The sequence below is a fragment of the Larus michahellis genome, chromosome 11 (assembly GCF_964199755.1).
Source record: "Larus michahellis chromosome 11, bLarMic1.1, whole genome shotgun sequence".
In the NCBI taxonomy this organism is placed as follows: Eukaryota; Metazoa; Chordata; class Aves; order Charadriiformes; family Laridae; genus Larus; species Larus michahellis.
Window position 1 is genome coordinate 1,247,652 of NC_133906.1, and position 10,048 is coordinate 1,257,699.

The 10,048-nt window shown below is 69.1% G+C and overlaps 1 protein-coding gene across 1 annotated transcript in view; it reads right to left on the reverse strand.

Annotated features, from left to right (window-relative positions):
• Nucleotides 1–3,152, reverse strand: part of CXXC5 (CXXC finger protein 5) — a 38,458-nt gene extending 35,306 nt beyond the window's left edge. The window contains exon 1 of the mRNA XM_074604178.1: nucleotides 3,020–3,152. The gene's annotated coding sequence lies outside the window, so the exon portion shown is untranslated. The remainder of the gene's footprint in view (nucleotides 1–3,019) is intronic.
• Nucleotides 3,153–10,048: the final 6,896 nt, after the last annotated feature.

A 10,048-nucleotide genomic window follows, 5' to 3' on the forward strand; every position in this document is an offset into this window, starting at 1 on the left:
GAGGGAGAGGCTGAATTTCGGGGCAGGGCGCCCGGAACCCCTCTCCCCTGCCCGCCCACCTCACGCCCTGGGCAGGAGGTGCCGGCAGGCGCCTGGCAGCGCGCCGCGGCCGCCCGCATCTCCGCCACAAAATCCATGTCAAGGACGACGCGGCCGCCTCCTGCCTTCTTCCCACCCAGGCGGGGAGCGGGGGAATGGCGTGCGCGGCTCTCAGCACAAACAACCCCCCCTCAAACCCCTGCTTGCACACACACACACACACACACACACCCCCCGGCAGCCAGGCAAAGCCCCCTCCCTGCCCACGAGGCCACCGAGGCCACCAAATCCCAAGACTGCGCCGGACGGCTGTGGCAGGGGGCCAGGACGAACTTCTGAGCGCCACCGGCGAGTCCTTTGTTACTTTGCTTTTGTTGTCACACGCCGGCGCGTCCCCGTCCCCATCGTCCCGTCATCATGTGTGTCCCCCACACACACCCCCCAACGCCGGCCCCGGGGTCAGGGCACGACATCTGCCAGCTCACGGGGCGGCATCGCGGGGGCGACGCCGGTACCGGCATCCCCGGGTTTGCCAGGCCTTGGGTGGGTATCCGCCGGCAGCCGGAGCCACCACGCGCGGTGACACTTTTCGGGTTCGAGCCTCGGCCCACGTGATGCCGCCACCGATTTGAATTCGATGCGGTGGCAAGAGCCGGCGGCGGCGGCAGCGGGGAGGCGAGAGCTGGCGTCCCCAGCGGGCTGGGATGCTGGGAACGGGGGTGCTGCGAAGGAAGGTGGTTCTGCAGAGCTTTCCCAGATAGGCGTTTTAAGGAGAGACGGACAGACGGACGGACAGAGAAGGGTTTCCATGCCTACGGGCGCTCCCGCTGAGCGGTACCTTTGAGGGGGGGGGTCACCACCTCCCCCCCACCTCCGCCTCCTCAACCGACCCCTCCTCGTCTCAACCCTGCTGCCCTCCCGGGGAGGGGGATGCCACTCAACTCCCCGGGGAGCCACGAAGGGATGGGGAGCGCCGCGGGGGCGGGGGGGGGGGGGGGTGTCCATCCCTCCGCGGCCCCAGGTGCCGCTGGGCAAGGGGGCCGAAGCCGGCGGAGGTGGCGGCGGGGGGGGGAGAACGGACAAAGCGGCACAAAGGGGCTGCTGACACAGCAAGGGCCCGTTTCCAGAGAAACAAAACTTCCGCCGGCTCCGGCCTCCGCGCCCCAGGTAGCCGGGCTTGTGCATCCCCCCCCCTCCCTTCATCCCCAAATCCTGCCTCAAACCTCCCCCCCCATCCCCGCAGCATGTCAGCTCCCCCCATCTTCCCCCACCCCCCCCCACCCCTTCTTCTTCTTCTTCTTCATCTTCTTCTTCTTCCCGGGGTCGCTTGCAGGGAGCGGGGGGGGTAAAGGTTGGCCGGCCCGGGGTCAGGGGCGACGGCGGCGCACACATGTGATCCGTTATCGCAGGATGTGTGCGCAGCTTTGTTTATGCGTGGGACGCGGAGCGGGGAGGGCGGCAGCGCTTTGCCCCGTGTCCCCCCACCCCCCGTCCCCCACCTCCATCCCACCCACACACCCCCCCCCCCCCGCGCCGCTTCTCTCCCCAATCAATCACCCCGGCAAAGAATAAACCGACCCAAAGCAAGCAAACGCGGGCCCGCAGAAGAAGGTCGGCAGCGCTTGCGGGATGTGGTGGGGGAAAAAAAAAATAGTACTAATAAAAATAAAACAAGAGGGGGGTGGAAACCCCCCCACCCCTCCCCCACCTTCCCCCCGCACCGTGGGGCGGCGATTCCGCGGAGTTTGGTGCCACAATCCCAGGGCTCGGGCATCGCTCGCAGACCCCGCGGTGGCTTCGGGGCTGGCAGCGAACGGGGAATATTCCACGGCGGGCGCCGGGATCCAGCGGGATCTCCGGGAGCCGGGGTGCGCCGGGTGCCCCCCCCCCCCCCCGCCCCAACGCGAGCGGGGGGTTCGGGAATCCCGACTGACGGCGAAGCTAGAGTGGCGGGGGGGGGGGGGGAATTACTTGGGAAGACGGGGTGGGGGGGTGGATAATAAAGTTGGGCTAGTTGTTGCACATGGCTGGGCGATGGCGAGCGGCGCCGCTCCCACGGCCACCCCGCCGCCGGTCACCGGCGGAGGAGCCCAACTGCCGCCGGAGCCCGGCGCGGCCCCGGGGGGGGGCGGTGAGAGCGACCCACGCGGGGACCTCGAGCGCAGAGGGGCGGCTGCGAGCCACGGCCGCCGGGGGGGGGGCTCCTTTCCCCCCCCTCCATCCCCCCCCCGAGGCGATCCGCCGCGGGTGGCGGTGGCCGGTCCTGCGCGCTCCCCCCGGCGCCGCGGCGCTGCCGCCCCCGCCGCCCCCCGGCCGCGCCGCCACCATTGTCACCCGGGAAACCACCGGGCGATGCCGCGTCGAGGGGGGCGAGGGGGGGGCTCGCCCCCATCCCCCTCCCCCCCCCTCCGCCTCCCAGCGCATCCCCGCCGGGATGCGGCGGACCGGGACCGGGGACCGGGACGGAGTTGGTGGGGGGGGTGGGGGTTCAGCCGCACCGGGAAAAACTTTGCTCGTTACCCCGTTTCCCCCCCCCGCCTCCCCGCCCCCGGGAAGCGGCGGGGCCGCCGGGGCGCCGCGCAGGCAGCGCGGAGGGCAGGCGGGCAGGCGGCCAGCTCCGCGCCCCGCCGCCGCCGCCGCGGGCAGCCCGGTAACAGCGCCGGGCGGAGCGGGGCCAGCCGCCGCCGCCCCCCGCCAAACTTTTTCTTCACCCCTCTCCCCTTTTCCCACCATCCCCCAACCCCCCCCATACACACACACCCCCCCAACTCCGCCCGCCGGAGCGGCCCCGGCCACCGGGCACCTACCGGGGCTGCCCGGGAGGCGGCGGGGAGGGGAGAGGAGAGGAGAGAGGGGGGGGGATCAGCACCTGCCCGGTGCCGGGGGGGGGGGGCTGGGGGGGGGGGGGGGGGTGTCCCGGGGAGAGGGGCCCCGAGGCGGGCAGGGTGCCCGCCCGCCGCCGCCGCCGCCGCACACCCACCTCCACATCGCCGCTCGCTCTGGGAGTGCACAGCCCCCGAACCGCGCTGCACGGCGCTGCCGCCGCCGCCGCCGCCGCCGCCGCTGCCCGCGGCTGACGGCAAAACCCGGACCGGACCGCGCCGCCCCGCCACGCCGCCGCGCGCGCGCCCCCCGCCGCCCCCCGCGCGCCACGCGCCCGGAACGCACACCCCCAACCCCCCCCCCCACCCCCCCCACCCTCCACCTCCCACCGCACACACACACACACACACACACACACACACTCCCCCGCAGCACGCACCCCGCACCCCCCACACCCCCGGCCCGCACCCCCCCCGACACCCGCACCCCACAACACCCCCCCCGCACCCGCGCCCTCCCCAGACCCTGACACCCGCACCCCCCCGACACCCGCACCCCACACCCCCCCCCCCGCACCCGCGCCCTCCCCAGACCCTGACACCCGCACCCCTCCGGCACCCGCACCCCACACACACACACACCCCACCCCACACAACCCCACACCCCACCCGCACCCGCATCCCCCCATACCCCACACACCCCCCCCCCGACAGCAGCACCCCCCCACCCCACACGCCCCCCCGCACTCGCACCCCTCCCGCACCCACCTCACACCCGCATCCCACACACCCCCCCGCACCCATCCGACACCCGCACACCCCCCCGGACCACACACCCGCACCCGTCCCCAGCCCCCGACACCCGCACCCCACATAGCCCCCGACACCCGCACCCCCCCCCTCAGCCCACACCCCCCCCCCCGACACCCGCGCCCCACACACTCATCTGACATCCGCACCCCCCCCACCCCCCCCGTCCCACACCCACCGCCGCGTCCCGGTCGCCCCCCCCCCGCCCCCACGCGTGTCACCCCTCCGTGTGGCATCCGCCCCCGCGGGTGTCAGCGGAGCTGCCCCCCGGGTCCTCTCTGCCCCCCCTCGCCCCCCCCCCAGGTGTTCACCCTATTCTGACTCACGTGTCTTACCTGTGTCCCCCCCACCCAGGTGTCCCAGTCACCCCCCACGGGTGTCACCCTGCTGAGCCACTCGTGTCCCACCCACCCACACGGGGGTGTCACCGCGGGCGGTGTGCCACTCGTGTCCCGGCCACCCCCATGGGTGTTAGTGGAGCGTGCCCCCCCCACATCACATCTGCCCCCCACGGGGTTCACCCTACTGTGGCTCATGTGTCTTATCTGCCCCCCCCCCGCCATGTCCCAGACGCACCCGTGGGTGTCACCACAGTGTACCACTCATGTCCCACCTGCCCCCACGGGTGTCACCCCGCCGCGTCCCCTAGGGCTGTCCACCCCCCAGGGGTGCCGCTGTGGTTGCCCCCACCCCCCGCTTCCTAGCCATCCCCACGAGTGCCATCACAGTGTGCCCACCCCCCCCGCGTCCCCTCTGCCCCCACGGGTGTCACCCCACCACGTGCCATCCGCCCCCACGGGTGTCACCATGGTGTGCCCCTCGTGTCCCAGCCACCCCCACGGGGTGTCAGCAGAGTGTGGCCCCCGTGTCCCATCTGCCCCCCACGGGGTTCACCCTACTGTCACTCACGTGTCCTATCTGCCCCCCCCCCGAGTGTCACTGTGGTGTGCCCCCCACCCCATCCCTCGTGTCCCAGCTGCCCCCACAGGTGTCACGCACTGTGCCCCCCCCCCCCCCCCCCCCGTGTCCCATCAGCACCCATAGGATGTCACCATGGTGTGCTCACCCCCCCATGTCCCACACACCCCCACAGGTGTCACCCTGCTATGCCCCCCCCCATGTCCCGTGTGCCCCCAGGGGGTGTCACAGTGGTGTGCTGTCCGTGTCCCATCCGCACCCACAGGTGTCAACCCCTGTACACCCCACCTGTCCCCCACGGGTTTCCCCCTGCTGTGCCCCCCCGCCATGTCCCAGCCGCCCCCACAGGTGTCACCCCACTGTGTACTCCCATGTCCCGTCTACCCCCGTGGGTGTCACCCCGGTGCATGTCACCCCCATCCCCTCCTGTGGGGTGTCGTGCTGCTGTGCCTCCCCCCCCGCCCCGCCCCGAGCGGTGACACCCATGTGTGTCCGTCCCCCCCCCCCCCACGTGGCTTGTCCCCAGGGGTGTCACCCTGGCCTGCGCCCACCCTCCCTGTGTCCCGGGGGGCTGTCACCCCAGGGTGCCCCTCCAGCCCCCACAGACCCCGTGAAACTTCACCTCGGCAGGTGGCCCCCATCCCTCTGCCCCCCCGCTGGGGTGACCCCGGAGTGTCCCCCATCCCTCTGTCCCCACCCACGGGGTGCCCCCCGGCGTGTGCCCCATTCTTCCATCCCACCCCTGGGGTGCCCTATTCCCATGGGATGTGCCCCATCCCTCTGTCCCCTCCCTGCCGGGTCCCCCCCGCCATGTACCCCATCCCTCTGTGTCCCATGTGGGGTGCCCTACCCCTCTGTCCCCCTCCCGTGGCATCCCCCCACCCGTGTCCCCCATCCCTCTGCCCCCCCGCGGGGTGTCCCCTGGCATGTGCCCACATCCCCCTGTCACCTCCTCAGGGTGCAGACCCCCCCCCATCCCACACCAGGGAGCTCCGCGTTGGCCGAGGGTGGGGGGATGAGGAACCCCAACTGCGAAACCCCGGAGCCCCCGCCAGCTGGGGGGGTGGGGACACCTCGCGGGTCCCCAAGGCGCAGCATCGCCCCGGATAAACATCAGATAATCAATAAGTCACGCGGAGCAGGGGGGGACAAATCCCCCTGAGGTTTGTCCCCCACGGGGGGGGGGGGACGACACACACTTGGCCCAGAAGTTTCCAGTTTAACTTTTTGTCAGGATTTTTTTGCTGCTGGGGGAGGTGTTGGGGGGGGGGGGTAGGGTGGGGGGCGGAATTTCTTTTTTTATTTCCCCCCTTTTGAAGGGTGGGCACTGAAAAATTGGCGGTTGAAAAAAAAAAAAAATTCATTAAACCCCCGCTCCCGAGGCGAGGGCAACTTTCCAGGGACAAACAGCCCCCCCGCCGCCCCTCCCCCCCCCCCCAAAAAAAAACCACCACCCCCCACCCAACCCACCGCCCCCCATTCCCACAGCCTTTCCGCCCGCCAGCGAAAACGCCCCAAACCTCCCCAAAGCAGAAACCCTGACAAAAATGAAACCGGGTTTGTGTTGCCGTTGATTTTTTTTTAAAATTTTTTTTTTTTTTTTTTCCACGGGAATGCGAAATCGCTTCCCACCCCGCTCCCTCCTCTCGGAATGAAACAAAAAAAAATAAAAAAATTTCAGGTTTTAGAGGTTGGGGGGGGGACTGGGATGGGGGAGCTGCGCGGATGCGCCGTTTGAGCCACGTCTCGTGAATGATGCGCCTTCGGCAGATTCAGGCATTGGGATTTTTGGCCACGCTCCGGCTTCCCAAAAACACCCCCCTCTCCTGGGTGGCAGCGATGGGGGGGGCCATGCCCCATCCTCCCGGGCACCCCTTGTGCCCGGGCCCGGTTGGCATCGCCCCCCTCCCCCTGGCACGCTCTTCCCCGCCTGCCCCCGCCATTCAGCTTCTCGCCCCCCCAGAAAAAGGCGGCGGAGGAGCCTCATGCCAGGGATGCGGGTGGCACCGGCGACGCGTGAGAGAGGACACCACCCAACTCTGTCACCGCCCGGCCGCGGTGACACCAGCGACACTGCCCAGCACGGGACACCTCCTCAACCACCTGGGCTTCTCGTCATCATTTCTTTTGCCCTTTTTTTGGCTATTTCTCAGCACCCGAGTGCGCCCCGACCCCCTGATGCCACCGCGCAGGGTGGCCCGTCCCCCTCGCAAAATCCAGCAGCGGGAGTTTGGCACCCACCAAATGTCCTCTCCCGGCCGCCGCGGGATTTCGCTGCTCCCGTGAACCAAAACTCGCCCTTTCCTGAGGGCTGAAGTCCCCTGGGAGAGGGGAAACTGAAGCACGGAGCCCAGTGGGCACCTGCTCGCAGTGGTGGCAGCAAGGCTGGGGCTCCAGCCCGGCGCTCCCCAGCAAACCTCCCGCTCCCCAGTGTCCCCCCATTTGTACCCGCTGCCCGGCACCCAGTGCTCTGGCCCTGGGGAGGACGGGGTCCCCCAGAGTCCCCAAACGGGCGCATCCTCATGGCATGGGGACAAGGGCGTCCTCCTGGGGATGCAGCCCATGAGCCTCCGTCCGGCTGCTGGACCAGTATCCCTTGGTGTGCTGGGGGCTGGGGGGGGCCACGGGGACGGGGTGGAGGGCAGAGGGGACAGGGATGGGGGATGGGGGGGCCAGGGATGGAGGGTGAGGGGGACAGGGATGGAAGACGACAGGGACTGTGATGGAGAGTGAGGGGGCTGGGGATGGAGGGTGATGGGGATGAGGATGGAGGGCGAGGGGACGTGGATGGAGCAAGACGGGGAAGGGGATGGAAGGCGAGGGGGACAGGGATGGAGGATGAGGGGGATGGTGACGGGTATGGAGGGCAAATGGGACAGGGATGGAGGATGACAGGGACAGGATGAGAGGGATGAGGATGGAGGATGATGGGGATGAGGATGGAGGGCGAGGGGACATGGATGGAGCACGAAGGGGAAGGGGATGGAGAGTGAGGGGGACAAGGACGGAGGGCAAGAGGATGGTGACAGGGATGGAGGGCAAATGGAACAGGGATGGAGGGTGAGGGGGACAGGGATGGAGGGTGACAGGGACAGGATGGGAGGGGCGAGGATGGAGGATGACGGGGATGAGGATGGAGGGCAAGGGGATGTGGATGGAGGGCAAGGGGACATGGACGGAGCAAGACGGGGAAGGGGATGGAGAGTGAGGGGGACAAGGATGGACGGTGAGGGGGACAGGGATGGAGGATGACAGAGCCAGGATGAGGGGGATGAGGATGGAGGGTGACAGGGACAGGATGAGAGGGGTGAGGATGGAGGATGACAGGGATGAGGATGGAGGGCAAGGGGACGTGGATGGAGCATGACGGGGAAGGGGATGGAAGGCGAGGGGGACGGGCATGGAGAGTGAGGGGGACAAGGATGGAGGGCGAGAGGATGGTGACAGGGATGGAGGGTAAATGGGACAGGGATGGAGGGTGAGGGGGACAGGGATGGAAGACGACGGGGACAGGATGAGAGGGACGAGGATGGAGGATGACGGGGATGAGGATGGAGGGCAAGGGGACATGGATGGAGGGCGAGGAGATGGTGACGGGTATGGAGGGCAAATGGGACAGGGATGGAGGATGACAGGGACAGGATGAGAGGGACGAGGATGGAGGATGGTGGGGATGAGGATGGAGGGCAAATGGGACATGGACGGAGGGTGACAGGGCCGGGGATGGAGGCCATGGGGCACAGGGGACAGGGACAGGATGCCAAGCCTGCCTGCAAACGGCAGCGCCGCCGCCGCTCTCTGCCCACCGGCACCGATGCCCAAACCTCCCCCGCCGCACCGGGCACCAGCGGGGTTTGCAGGAATGACGCGGCGGGGGGACACGCAGGGCATGGAGGTGACGCTGGGCAGCCAGGCCCTGTGGCGGTGACGGGGAGGGGGGTTCATGCAGGTCTGTGTCCCCCCCGGGTGGCGGCAGGGGACTGTGGGACAGCAGCTGGAGGGCAGGAGACGCATCCCAACAGCCCCCAGAGCCCAAACACGCTCAAAAATACCGAACCCCAAGCCCCCCCAAGCCCGGCCGCTGCCATCCGAGTGGGTGACAGAGCTGGCACTCGCTTGTCACCTCCTCCGCAGCGGGTGCGGGGCGTCTGCTGGCAGAGGGGACCCAAATCCGGCCAGACGCTGCGCCAGGAGCCCCCGACCGTGGTGACATCCCTGATTTTGGGGGTGGGATGGATTTTTTCCACCATCGAAAGCCTCTTGCAATGGGTTTCCCCATGTAACCTCCCAGAGCTGGGGTGGGGGAACCTGGTGGGACGCACTGGGAAGCTGGACGGGATCCTCCGTCTGCTGCGCCAGAAGTGCCCCCCTACCCCCCGCCCCCGGCCCCAGCAAGTCGGGGTCAGGCTGGCACAAACCCCTTGTTTTTTTAGAAACCAGTTTGATGCCAGAAAAGCCAAGCGGGAGCTTTTTGGGCACCGACCTCCAGAGTGTTCTGGCCACACCTGGGGTCAGAGTGACCCACCGTCCTGCCCGGTGGCTGCCCCAGGGGACACGCCACCCCCTTGTCCCCCAGTTGGGGGGCCGCGGGAGTCCCCACCTTCCCGGCCCCCAAAGCCTCGGGTGCCAGGGAGGGGGTGACCTGAGCAGCACGTAGCCCTCGGCCGGCCCCCGCCGCCCCGTTAATTGAGGCTCTGTCTGCGTTAATTTTTAACCCCAGCTGTCTCCCACATGGCGGCTCCCGCTGGCCCCGCTTCCCCCGGGGACGTCGCGGTGCAGGGACCAGCCACCCCTTCCTGGAAAGGGCTGGGGGGAGGACGCCAGCCCCCGCTGCCCAGGAGGGTTGCCAGGGGGTTGGTGGCCCTCCTGGGAGCCCAGCCTGGGTCCCCCGGATGGTTCGGGGAGAGGGACGTGGCTGCAGGGCAGGCGTGTGGCACTGGCCTTTGCAAGCCGGGGTGGGGGCCGCAGCCTGGGCTGTCCCCCCGGCTCCTCCACGAGCGGCCGCAGCCGCTGCCCGGGAATGTCCTGGCAGGAGGGACCCGGGCCTCAAAGCAAACAGACGCTGGCGGCGGTTGGGAGAAGGGCAGGAAGCCGCTTTCCCTCTGCCCTCTCCCACCCCGGCATGGCGGAGCCAGGGGGGAGCGCGGCACGGTGAGCAGCCCCCAGCCGCCGGCAAGGAGCCCAGGCAAGACCCCCACCCCAAACCAGCCCTTGTTGGGGGCCGGGGAGCTGCGCCAAGGGACACCCCGGCCACGCCGCCTTTGCCGGGAGGACGGGGGTCTGCCAGAGGGCCGGGGGGGCTGCTGGGCGACCCTACACCTACGTGCCACAGGGACACGGGAGCCACAGCGTTCCCACCTCCGGGGACCCTGGCAGGCCTTGGATTTTTTAATTTTTTTTTAATTTTTTTTTTTTTTTTTTTTGAGCCGGGGATTCGCCTGGAATTCAGACGCCCACGT